Source organism: Rhipicephalus sanguineus, chromosome 3, assembly GCF_013339695.2.
Source record: "Rhipicephalus sanguineus isolate Rsan-2018 chromosome 3, BIME_Rsan_1.4, whole genome shotgun sequence".
In the NCBI taxonomy this organism is placed as follows: Eukaryota; Metazoa; Arthropoda; class Arachnida; order Ixodida; family Ixodidae; genus Rhipicephalus; species Rhipicephalus sanguineus.
The window spans coordinates 191,120,488-191,133,596 of record NC_051178.1 but is presented as its reverse complement, the minus strand read 5'-3'; the positions used below and the strand labels follow the sequence as shown (position 1 = coordinate 191,133,596).

Here is a 13,109-nt window from a genome sequence, read left to right as displayed (position 1 = left end):
CAGTGCCTATTCTGCGGAAGTTTTGAAGAAAGAGAAGTTTTGTGAACTCGGCCCTCGAAAGCTGGCCCTTAATTTAGAGCAAGGGGCCGTAACGTCCTTGTTATCAATAAGTCTGTCGTGCCCGTATACCCCAGTATTACTCGAAATGAGGAATTCCGCGCACTGCTACTTAATTTGAGCGGCGTTAATGGCACAACGCCCGGCAATAACGAATCTGGCAAAGGCCGCGAAACCGGCAAACGCTCATTCCGTTCAACCGCCCTTTGGTGCATTGATGGGGGGGGGGAAAATCTAATTAATGAGAAGAGGGGGGATAAAGGAAACGAAAGATAAACAAAACGTAAGGAAAGGAATTCCTCCAGTGGGAGAAATCGATTAGTTTCGTTCTCTTTCCGCTCCGCCTTTGACGCCGAAGCCAGATAAGGACAACAGCTTCGTCCTTGGCCCAGTGCGGGCAGCGGCGCGGAAACCGCAAAGTGAATGGCTTCGGCCGACTGCAGAAGCAACTCTTTACTCTGAAAAGCGAGAGATCGCGAGAGATATTCGCCATTGTGCGACCGACGCAAGGTAGTGAAAGTTAGATTACGAAGAAAGGTCGCCTAAGTACGCCGTAAAGATAACCGGCGTTGTTTGAGCAAGAGGGTGGTTTGTTTTTGTTTTTCAGGGGACGATGAAGTTTACGATCGGAAGAATTGCGGATGCGGATGATTAAGTATTGGACAGAGGAGGTTATATAATTCGTGAGCAGCAGGCCAGGTATAGCGTTCGGAGTTACGCAGATTTCTGAGACATGTCTACGACCTGTATAGTGAACTAAAATAAATAGGTCGCTGCGGGGCAATATGTCTTACTAAATGGCCTTGAAAGTTCGCACCGAAAGCTATAGCCTATGTATACGACTGGCAGCATAAGATATAATCGGATATTAGAAGAATTGATACGTTTCTGTATTCAGAGCCCAGTGGAATATGAAATTACGCAAGCCTACTCTCGGGTCATGGCCTCGCGGGAAAGCCGACAAACGGGCTAAACATGATCTGGCAATCGTTAACGCTGTCTTTTGTTTTTTTCTTTCGTAAACAATGCCGCTGCAAGCTTCGATATAGTCTTACGTAGATGCCAACTTAAGTATAAGTGAATATATGAAGTACTTCGGCGAACTCTCTCCACAATTTTTAGGACAAGTACGCCGACTCCTCCCAAGTGTCCTTCCGTTAACCTAAGGACAACCGAACGTACCTAATCCAATTAAAAGCTGTCCCTTTCGAGAACGATTCTTCATATATAGAGGTATATATACATTGTCCTCAGCGATTCTCACGAAAGGAAACAAGCAACACACTATAGGCTCTCGTCGCTTTCGCGTCACGACCGCAATCGAACGGCAGAGCTGCGAGCGCCAGAGGCACTTACCTTGTGACCCGTTAAACCGCGTTACGCGCGCAAAATACTTCCCGCAAACGTCACACGGTCCCACCGCCACATCGCGGCCCCATCCATTCGACTTCGCCGCCAGAGCAGCCACGTCTTCCGTATCGCCAAGAGAAACAAAACTAATGCAATGAAAACCCATTCGGCGCGGCACAGAAAGAAAGCGGCCCGTTACCGCGACGCGGCGGCCTTGCCGCGAGCCTTGGTTTGATTGAAGCTCAGCAGCTATCCGGGCACAACCTCCTTCGACGCAAGCCGAGTTGCACCGCACCCCCGCGCAACTTGTCTTTTTTTCCCGGTGAGCAAGCAGAGTGAGGGAGAGATAATCGACGTGCCTCACGCTGAAGCGTGCCCGCTTCAACGTGAGGAAAAAAGTAGCTGGCGGTCTTCTCTATCCTGGCTTGCACGCGGCTCGGAAATGGGATGCGTGCCCGACCGACCGACCGACACCCAACGAGGAAGCGTCAGTCGCGTCAACGGCAGCAGTGCCCTCCGAGAGCTGGCACCACGTCAACAAAATCTCCCGACTAGCAGGACGTGGACGCGTTTTGTTGCTCGCGCAACGAGCGAGCAACGCGGACTCGCAACCAGGCAATGATTGCTTGCTTGCTTGCTTTCCTTTCCGCAACAAGGATGCGCGGAGCCCGCGACGAGCGGTGAGCAACACGGCCGGTGTCAAACTCCCCTATCCCACTAAGCATATAATAGAGGAAAGACGATGGCTTTTGGGGGCTCGTCTTTTCTTTGTTTGACACAATATTAATGAGAACTAACAGACAATAATGCATATGACAATTTTATGACAATACAGCATACAATAGAGAGTTTTGGCTAGTTACGCGCAGATACGCTACCGTATGACGGTACCGCTCCTCCTACGGTATGAAAGACGCTGTAGTGGAGGGGCTCCGGAAATTTCTCGAGCACCTGGGGTCCTTTAACGTGCACCTTAACTTACACGGGCCTCAAGCATTTTCGCCTCCATCGAAAATGCGGCCGGGATTCCATCCCGTGACCTTGGGGTCAGCAGTCGAGCACTATAACCACTAGACCATCGCGGCGGGTTCCGCTAGACATATCGCATATAGTAGCGCAAAACTCGAAAATGAAAGGAGAACAGAAGGAGAGGAAAGAAAGACAGGCGCCTCTCTTTCTTCTGTTTTCGAGCTTTTCGCTGCTACGATATGTTTAGCAAACACCCAACTCGCCCAGGAATAATAATAATAATTATTATTTATTTATTATTATTATTATTCTTGGGCGAGTTGGTGAAGAAGTTAATCCCGAAGTATCCCCATGTCACGGTATACACGAGCGACTGAAGTCGGCCGCTTGCGCGTGATTTATTAAAGGGACGGCAGCGCGTATACCACCTGCGCGGCGAGTCTCTGTCGCTCTCTCACGAGGAACGTATGGAATGTGGGTCACATTCTCGTGACGTTATATACGAACGTGTGCGTAATGTGGAGAGCGATACAGCACACCATTGTTGAGTCTACTTAGTCGTTGATAATCCCCAATGGCCCCCACCTTTATTTATTGCTTGTCGTTAAGGTTCATTCTTTCCCCCTCTTTAAGAGTATAATCGATGGAGAAGGCCTCAGGCACACGAAAAAAAAGAAAAGAAACGCCAGCGGCTCTCGAAAGCGCTGCAGGTCTATTAATTCCAACGCTCCATCAATGTTGAGAGCGGCGAAGACAAGTTGGACTGAATTGATCGAGAATATATAGCAGGGGGGTTTGCCGACGGCACAAATCAACAGACGGGCTACTGCCTAACGACTCCGTATAGCGAAGGAATGCGGATTCATTCTGTTTACCTTCAGGCGTTTTCTAGCGCGCAACACTCACAGCGGTGTACACAGCCTTCGGAAGTATTAAGTTGAATGTCGACCCTCAGAACACGCAAATACATTCTCCAGCACGAATGCATCTGCACACGGCGCCGTGATCAACGCACCTCGAATTTGCCGCAATGACCACACTCGCCGCTGTTCGTCATGATTTCCTCGTTTGCCCCGGCAAATTCGTGCAGCAGGTATCCTCCGCAGAACTCAACAGTTGAGACACCACTATAGAGACTATCAATGGATGTGACTGAAACCCGGATGAGCCAAGTCCATGTGCAGTTCGTGACGGATGAAATTCGCCTTTAAGAAATGTCAACTTCATCATTATACAAAGCATATACTGAACAACAATAACAACAACAAGAACAAGGAATGTATGTCTTGCTCGAATATACTTTCGTAAAGCTGCACTACAAAATGCACATCCCACCAAGGTACACACAGACGTTCGGAACCACAAGGCAACCCGCAAGGCAGCGACCTCGAACTTGACCTTGAAGGTGAATGACACGCCGAAATCAAGTTCGGTTTGCGTGTTAAAGAAGAATAGCAGGAACTGTTTGAAACGAAGAACTTTAAAAGAAAACACAAGGAAACACCGACGAACAGCAGTGCCGCGTGGAACAGTCCCAAGGCCCGCCTAACCTACCTGCGGAACGAACGCGTCCGCAAACACGTCCGTGTCAAGCGCGTTGAAGCACGTAGGTGTATACACACAACGGCACACGACGACAAACAAGAGCGCGCCGATGTAATACACAATGCACGGCGACAACCGCGGACCCGCTTTGAGCGATAGAGACAATGGACGGCCGTGAAACGTCGCTACAGGAAAAAGCTCGCCAACCGCAGCGCGGAAAACGAAACGGGAGCCGCGGCGAGAGAAGTCGTTGCATGTAGATACCGTTATGCATTTCGCGCCGGAGATGCAACACGAGCAGCGGCTAGCTTGCGGAGGTTTAAACGGGAACTGCACTTTGCAATCACCAGAGTAATGCGAAATCCGGCCGCCTTTCGTAAGGGTTACGAAAGTCTCCGTGGCGAAAACAACGCGTACGCCGCGTATATAGGTGCCAGCGAACCGAAATTGCGTAACGATTTCATTCCAGTTCTCGTCGGTTTTCGCGTTTAGTCCGTCGCTTCGTCCGATCTGCGCACCAGCTACACGTAATCGGAACAGGCGCAATTCCCTTCACGGTCAAGGCGGCTGCCAGCGGTGAATGACAAGAAAGCACTGTATAGAATCTACTGAAATGAATGCTTACTTATACAGGCCAAGGTTTCCACAGCGGAACTTTCAGGGTCAAAGAGGACACAAGCGCCAAGTTTCGTAACGTGAGGTCAACTTTATGACCGCATCCATAAATACTAGGCTTGTAGAACGTAAGAGATGATGATGATTGCCCGAAGACTAGGAAAGACATGTCAGTAACAGCGTTCGAGGGGGATAAGAATAGGTGCCTGTAGTTATCAACACTCATATCACCAAGTTTCCTGATCGGCACCCCAACGTGTCGATAACGCGCTTTCGTTTTAGTTCATTCACGTTTTAACATCCCGAAGAAGCGTCAGAACGCTCTCTCTCTCTCCGTCCATAACACGCATTTCCTTAGAATGGGTTCAACAACACCGGACGCTAAGTGTGACTTACCTGCCGACGCTGAGAGCACGTGCGATGGCAACCGGGTGTGGGCGTCGCAGTCAAAAGAGGGCCGTATCCTACCGTTGGCCACAGTGCAGGCACGACAGCTCCTTTCACTACTACAGTTCCGAAAAGTATTCCTCCTCCGCTACGGCGCCAAACACCGTACGGACGACGACGAGCGAACACTCCGCCGCCACAACCACGGCACGCACTACCACCACCACGCCGTCACGCTCTCGTGTGCGAACACGCTCGCTCCCCGGACATCCGCTGGCCCGCACGCACCAAGACTTCCCCGAGGGGCGCCGATGAGCTGTCCCGTCTTCCCTCTCCGCTCGCCAAGGCCTCGCACCGTCGAGGAGGCCGTCCGAGCCAGGTTAGAAGCGGCGACGGCTCACTCAATCCGACAAATTCCCCGAAAAAAGACGGCGCAAGGTTTCGATACACCGTCACTCCCTCGCATACAGACGGCGGCCCGCTCGGCTTCCGTCACAGTGGCGTCACGTAAACAATCGAAGAAGCGGCCGGGACCCCAAGAGACGATGCGATTACGCAGGCGTCGCTTTGCTCCGGAGAGACGGGGATGCTGCTCTTGCCCCGACAGTCCCACCCAAGATTTCCACCAGGAATGCGCCGACGTCACGTAAGAGGACCTCTCTCCTGTCGCTCGCTCGCTCCCACACGGGGGTGCGCCTCAGGCTTCGTATACACTCCCGGGCCAGTCCCGTACGGCCGCCGTTCGACCTCTCGCGATCGCTGTGGACTCCTAAACGCGGCGTTTTCACCCCTCTCTCCCTTAGATAGCAAAAAGGGGCTCCGGTTTGCTTGGACGCGAACACTTGGTAACACACACACACACACACACACACACACACACATGCACGGCCCGCAGCCGCCTGAAGGGTACGCACTCGGGAACGGAGTCGATGGAGCTGAGAGAAGCGAGGCCGAACAAAGCACCACGGCGGCCCAGAGGCCGCTAGCGGGACCGCAACAGCGTCGACGAAGGAGCGGAGGTTAAACGTCCCGTAGAGTCGCAGAAACGCTGCGATCGTCGTCGGATGATGCAGATGACGCGTGCAGAAATCCCGTCGCGACTGCTGCTGCTGCTGACGGCGTCACAACGTAACATAGCGGCGGCGGCGGCGGCCGCAGGAAACGGACAACAACCAGAGCAGCGTCGGTCGCCGGCCCGACGACGCCAACACGGAGGGGAAGCCCTCTTTCTCTCTACTTCCACTCTCGGTCGTCCCTTTCCGAGGGGCAACCCCCAAGTTCGCTTCCCTCCGGTGCCGTTCGCTTCCTTTTCCTTTTATTTTCATTATCTTTCCGAGCACCGCGGCCCCAGTCAGTCAGCCAGAGGGAGAAAACCGGCCCCCCGTTCGTCTCACTCTCTCTCTTGTCGTTCGCGGCCCTTTAAGACACCCTCTCCCCACCGCCAATCTCGGAGGGGCACCCTCGCCCCGCTGCTGCTCAGACGAGTACGGACACACACGCACGCACGCACACGTACACACACAAAGGGGGCCCCCGCACGAACGCCCCAGGAAGCGTACGGCCGCCATCTCGCGAAAAATCCGGCCGCCATCCGCGACGACGGGCAGCATGGCATATGATGCGCTCCCAATGCGCATGCGAAAGGGGGAAATGTCGACCTCACCGCTTTCGCTGCTGCTTCGACTCGCACGAAAGATCGCCGCTGCGCTTGCTTTCTGACGATGCACGGATTCAGCGAGCTGAAAAAGCTCGCCGTTTTTAGTGGCACACAACACCGGTCCCTTGTGCAGCGGCTTCTTCGTGACACGCATCAAGTGAGCGAGTAACAATGCAGGAGCTTATCCGTAACGTCGCATTATAGGTACATTGTTTACCTTCTAACGCTTTTCACCTCTTGCTCGGCACTTCAGCCAGCAAGATGGGTCGCTGACCTCCAAGATGTTACCGCTACTGCTACCTTTTAACACAAGAGGAGGGGAACGACAATATTTTCCCCGCTAGCTTTTGTTTGTACAAGCGCCTTCTTCGGAGGCTAATGTGCCTTACATCTAGTATCAATAAGACTAGGATAATATTCTTTTCGGACCGCAAGGTGCTGCTGCTGCCAACCTGAGACCAACCCGATACATCAGTTCAGCATTCTTTCGACCACGCATAGCCAATTCATCACCTCACATTATAGTGCTTTGCCGTTAGCTTCAGTAATCAAAACGCATGAATGCGCAATTAAAAAAAGATGTGCTCGCATTTTACCTCAGTAAAAAGCATGCGCGTACGTTACAGATCCTATGTTTTGTTCCCGCAGAAGCCCCGTCCAATGCATCTTAATATAGCGTCATTAGAGAGCAAGCCGTGTCGGAAACACCGAAGCAATCCCTTCACATTTTCTATATTTACACTCAAGTCCTTCGCACGTCTCTCCTCGCAACACCGCCTCCTCTCGCTCCCAAAAGCCGGCCTGCTCCCCTTTATTCGTACGAGGAAGGAAAGTCCACCGTGGCTTGCGCGCCGCGTCACCTGACGTCACGCCTTTGTGAAACGGCGGGATGGTGACGCACTACGGTTTCCGCTCGGGTGGATGCGGGTAGGTGGTTTGAGGAAAAGGCGCGCGACGACGTATCGCGTCACGCGGATCACGCCCTCTAGTCTGCGTCGGCGGACTACAACAAACGCCTCGCCTCCGCTCTTTGAAACAGGTCACCTCTGTAGATTTAGACGCAGCGATCCAACATCGATGGGTGGCTTGTCGGTCTTGAAGCGAACGCTAAGGGAATGGATTTCGCTTATAGCAAATCGGCTTACGTAACACACTCCCATATCCAAACGATCTAATCCCCCATAGATTACGTGCTGGTGCGCGGCTCCGTTCCCTAAAGAAAAATTCACCCAGTAAAGAGAGCCTATCCGCGAGCCTGTGGTGGCGTGGGCAGTGCGCGTGTTGCGGTCACACAGAAGAGACACTGCGCCTCAGTTGACCTTGTTTCGCCGTCTTCTGGTTTACGTTAAATTCTGCTAAACGTAATTCCAGCGGATGTCAGAGGAGCCTAAATACGTACTTGGCAATCATTATCGGTTGTTCTTATCGGAACTTTTTTGTTTGCTTACTTATTCGTTCGTTCGTTTGTTTGTTTGCAGGAGCTTTCGAATCAAGGACAGTGACGCTGCTGCATTGATCCAAAACTGAAGACCAAACGAGAGATGCGTAATAGGAAGTTCAGGGAATTGGAAGGGAAATTTTCGTGGGTCAGACGTCAGCTCTGAAAAAAGGAAAATTTTGGAAAGACCATAGGCGTGAAATATTCGTTCGCGTGAAACGAGGAAGCGACATTTTCTCAGAGAAAGAACCAACTACAAAGCGAACTACACGGCAAAACCTTCCGGGACAACCCGTTTCTCCAGCACCAGCAGTCACTAATAGTATATATACAGCGGCAGCTTACCGTATTCATTTCCTTAGGAAGGAAGAGGTCGTCGACATGTCTGGACTTTAGGAGGACCAGTGAATGGATTGACCCTCAAGTCATGCAGAAGAAGACAGCTACGAGTAGAGATCAGGGACACGGAAAAGCTGCGGCGAAACGATTGGTACTATTCACACGTTAAAGGAACAGCTGCTGCACACGCAAGGGACGCGTCAAAAGACATCGGCGAAACCTGACAGTTGAACTTCGAAAGCAGAGCTATTTGAGCAATCTGCATATTCAGCGTGATAACCATGGTACTTGTTTTAAACAGCGCGAAAAAGACGGGACCAAGAAAGAGAGGACATAATGTCTTTGTGTCCTCTTTCTTGGTCCCGTCTTCTTTGCACTGTTTTCAAGTACCATGGATTTCAAGCAAATCGCCCAGTCTGCCATCCTGTTTCAGCCTGAAATCCTGTGACAGGACCACGCAGCCTGACCAAAGTATACATTGCGCATGCGCTACCAGACTGGAAGGCGTCACGCATGTGCTTAAAGGAGTACTCACACAATTTTGAGGCACCCCGAAAGGGACATTTTTCGTTTCCATGGTGTGCACTATCAACGCTCTCCACACACCGGAGCCAGAGAACACGTATGAAATATTCTACTTTGATTTTAAAGTTTCCGTCGCCCAGCATCTGCAAACCAGCACTGCAATGGACATTATCACAACAAGTCAACACAGTCTCTGGGTCTGCGAAATATGCGTGCTACATTTCGGCCTAAATCTCAGAAATCGCCGTCAGAGTCTCTGGACACTCGCCGTTGTTTATGTGAACCACGTCCGACTGACAGCATACAGACAGCTGTTGCTAGTATGTCGCGAGTTGCAACCTTCCCGTGACGTCAGACTTGTGCTGACACGTCACTGCGAATCCACCCCCTCGACACTGAAACCGAAGTCACTGTTTTAAGCTAACGGTATTAAAAATATATTCAATGCATTCCCAGGCACCACAGCACTTTTTTTTAGGTTCTCAACACTCGTGATTTTATTTAGAGCAGCAACCCGAAAATGCTTAAAATTCGTGTCAACCAATACATGGTAGATACGCAGTTATATAGTCGTTTACAAACCAAGAAAAATGTAAGCTCTGCTCACACGCAAAACGAATTCGCATAGATGATCCAATACAGAGCCCGTATTACGAGCATCGCACCTCCAAAGCGGTCCTTCACTTAACAGATGCCTCTGTGGCTATAGTCAGTTACCGCGAGCCTTAAATCCGTTATGCTCGCGTGTAAAGAAGACGGGCTGCATAGAAATTTTGCCAGTTGTCAAAGCGATACATAGTGGCAGCTGTACTCCTAATAAGAACTTAAGCGTGCTCGAAAAAAATAATAATAAGGCTAGCAGCTGTTGCTCGCTGTTGGCAAGATTTTTTTTTTTCGTGGAGGCGTCTGATATGCCCCAGGCAGTCATCATCATCAATCTCTAAATAAGGCGTGCATGGTTCACAAACACGCGGAACGCAACATTATTATTTTTTTGCGAGGCCGAACTCGCTCTGCATGCATGGTCGAGCACTCGCACACCTTCTCTCCCACCATAAAAAATAAATATTCGTCCGAAGCCGCGAGCGTGCTAGAACGAGGCACACGGTGCCTTTGGTTACATTTATGCGGCCAGATGCGTGAGCGCCCTCGGAGTTTGGGAAACCGGCCGGCCACGCGCAAAAAAAAACTGAGATGATGGCATAAGAAGCGGGGGAAGGGCGTTGCCCCTCGCGCTAGACAAAAGAGGCCCGCTCTCCTTTTTTTTTTTTTATTCGTCTCGCCAGCGGTTTCGGAGGGCCCAGCCAGCGAGGGGAATGAAGCAAGGGGGCATTCGCAAGGGGCTCCGCATAGCAGCGCGGGGCGGCCTAGCAGCTAGGACCGGGCCGGTAGGGCATTCCTCGTTGTGCTGCTCAAGAGAGAGAAGGGATCGAGAGACCGGTTATTCGGCCGATGATCGTCACCGACGCTGCGATCGAGAAAAAAAGAAGGAACGCGGCCCCGCCCGGAAGGAGAAACAAGAAGAGTGCTGCCGCCGGTAGTGCCAACTGTGGACGAAGAAGACCGCCGTGGCGACAGAGACGGCAGATGGGCACCCCGCATGCGTGCGCTCTTTTTTTTTTCCAAACCTTCCTTTCCCGAGGAGATGATGAATAGGGGAAAAAATAAAAGGGGGGCTAAGCACGGCACATCGCCGCCTCCGGCCTGGGCCGGTCACGCCTCACCGGCGAGCTCCCGTAATAATGAGTCAGCCCATTTGGTCCTGTTTCGCTTCGAGAGAAGCCTCATCATCGCCAACGATGGACCACCGGTTCGTGATTGGGGTCAAGATGCCGCGCGATCACCTTCTCCCCCTTGTCGTGTCAAGGGGGCGCTGTTATGCGTAAGTGGCCGCGAGAGGCGAAACACGGTGCAGCATGATAAGCGTGTCCCATGTGACTGCGGGATCCACATGCGTGGGACAGCTTTGGAACGAAAAAATTGGGACGGATTAGGTGCACGTTAAAGAACCCCAGGTGGTCGAAATTTCCGGAGCCCTCCACTACGGCGTCTCTCATAATCATATCGTGGTTTTGGGACGTTAAACCCCAGATATTATTATTATTAGCTTTGGAACGAATCTCCTATGGGAACCTTCCCGAATTTAGCTCATCAGGCCTACCGCGCTCTGCAGTCTTATACCGAGTAGCTCAAACACAGGACATCACTTAGTATATTGTTGCGGGCAGATAAGCAACTTGTAACAATATGCATGAAATCATATGTAGCCCCGATCTGTGTTAGACTCACATTTGTTCCGATTAATGTAGCTTTGTTTCTCACAAAATTCCGCAGTGACGCAAGAACCGGCATCTAAACATATGTTCACTGCAACGAATACTGCGCCTTCAAACGAGTCTTTACTATAAAGCGAAGATATAGCTTCCTATACTCTTTCTCGGAGCTTGGCGCGTTTCCTCGGTCGCTCACAGTTTCACGACAGTCATCAGTTATACACGCCGATTCCAACGTCTGCTGTAAACGTACATTCCCGACATTCACGGCGTTGTGTCGATTAATTTGGCGTCATAGAAAGAACACCGCGCCACATTTTTGCTCCAAGCACGGTCGATAAACGAGAAACTAAGGCAAGGACTTGGAGTGATTGATACAATTTTATGAGGGCCCGAGAACGGTACGTTGAGGCGGAAAGAAACCCCGCGAGTGAACCACTATCTAACCGCTATTCCAGAGGGTCAGAATGTATGCACCGTTGTTCATGAACTGCGCGAGGCTGCAAGATGCAAATATCGTGCTGTTAATATTATATTCGCGTTGTAGTTTCTCGCAGTTCAACCACAAACGAACGCAAGACAAAAACGGGTCCCACGGATGTAAAAATTCGCTTCTCCGTCGTCGCCTTCCATTACTCCTGGCGAAAGTTATGGCCCCTCCAACAAATAAAGGTATCGCGGGCGGAACCGTTGACCCAGAAAAACAAGGTTCAACTTTCTCCGACTGGAAAATTCGACTGACACATTAAACGCAGGGCAGGCGGAACAGAGGCGGCTATATTTTAGCCAATCGCCCGCGCGACCTTTCACAACATCTCAACGTTCACGCATGCCGGTGGTCAACTGCGCAGACGAAGGGCGTATTCGGCGGACGAAAACAGCGCACCTCCGGTCTCAAGCATGACCGCCACACCCGTCGGTCGACTCGACCGGACACGCTCGCCCCAGGGCGCGCCTATGAAGCCCTGTGATCTGCGCTTTTTCATCGCCGCGCAACGGACCTGCGCTTTCCTCCGCAACTGGTTCCGTCCGCGCGCGCACGCGCGCGTTTAAGAGCACTCCGGCATCTGATATGCATATATCCTGAGGTGGCAGGTCGACCTCCACGTCGATACATGATGTTGCGACCGGCCTTTGCAGGCACCGGAGACTCGGGCGGAAGATGCAGATGCAGCATGAAGAGACTGAAGGGAAACTTAATTAACGTGGTTTGTTTACATGGCGAGCATTTCGTTACATTACGACCATTTCGTCTTACATGACGAAGGTCTCGTGTCGAATGAGCCCGTGCGGGCTCATTTTAAGGGGTCTCTTTTCCCCAGATCCCTAGATGGGGGAATCGCTCCAAGTTGGGACGGTCCAATCACGTCACACACAGCACTAATGAGGGTGCCGCCCACACCTGCCCAGGTCAACGTCCTCGACTGGAGCGTGGCCACCACACTCTGCACCTGTGGCACCAAGAGGGTCCTTCCTTGCCATGCGAAGGCCGTAGGACGATGGGTCACACGCTCGGACAACCAGGCGCATCGAAAGGTCCGCCGCTCCGAAGTACCTTAGCACTCAATTAGCGGGACTGGTTGTCATCCACGCTGACGCCGCTGTCTCTTCAAGGAAGGTCTGGCGACAGGAAACCTGTACGGCCGTCCCGTCGAACCTTCGGACTGCATGGCGCCTCACCTCCCGTCTCGGGAGGACAATTCAAGTGTTTGAACGGCTGTCAGCAGGCGAGCAGCCCTTCGACGCCCTTTTCGAAGAACAGGGGACGCCGCTTCCTCTTCGGCGCAGGGGCCGATCGTAACAATGAGCAAGAATGAAGGGAAGATAGAGTTAGATAGCTGTTCATCGCATTGCCATAGATGAAGTACAATATAGCAACGGTCCTTCAGCGTCATCGCCGTGATGCCTGGTTTTGTCACTCAATGAATCTTGTTCAGCCTTCCCCTCGCACAAA

At 51.8% G+C, this 13,109-nt stretch overlaps 1 protein-coding gene across 10 annotated transcripts in view; it reads right to left on the bottom strand.

The window, feature by feature from the left end:
• The window catches only part of LOC119387910 (lysine-specific demethylase 6A), a 218,751-nt gene that overhangs the window by 70,898 nt on the left and 134,744 nt on the right, over window positions 1-13,109 (bottom strand). The window contains exon 1 of one of the 10 annotated variants that reach the window (XM_037655482.2): window positions 4,933-4,953. The exons of the other annotated variants lie outside the window; for them this stretch is intronic. The gene's annotated coding sequence lies outside the window, so the exon portion shown is untranslated. Of the gene's footprint in view, window positions 1-4,932; window positions 4,954-13,109 lie in introns of those variants that run through there. 10 annotated transcript variants of the gene reach the window in all.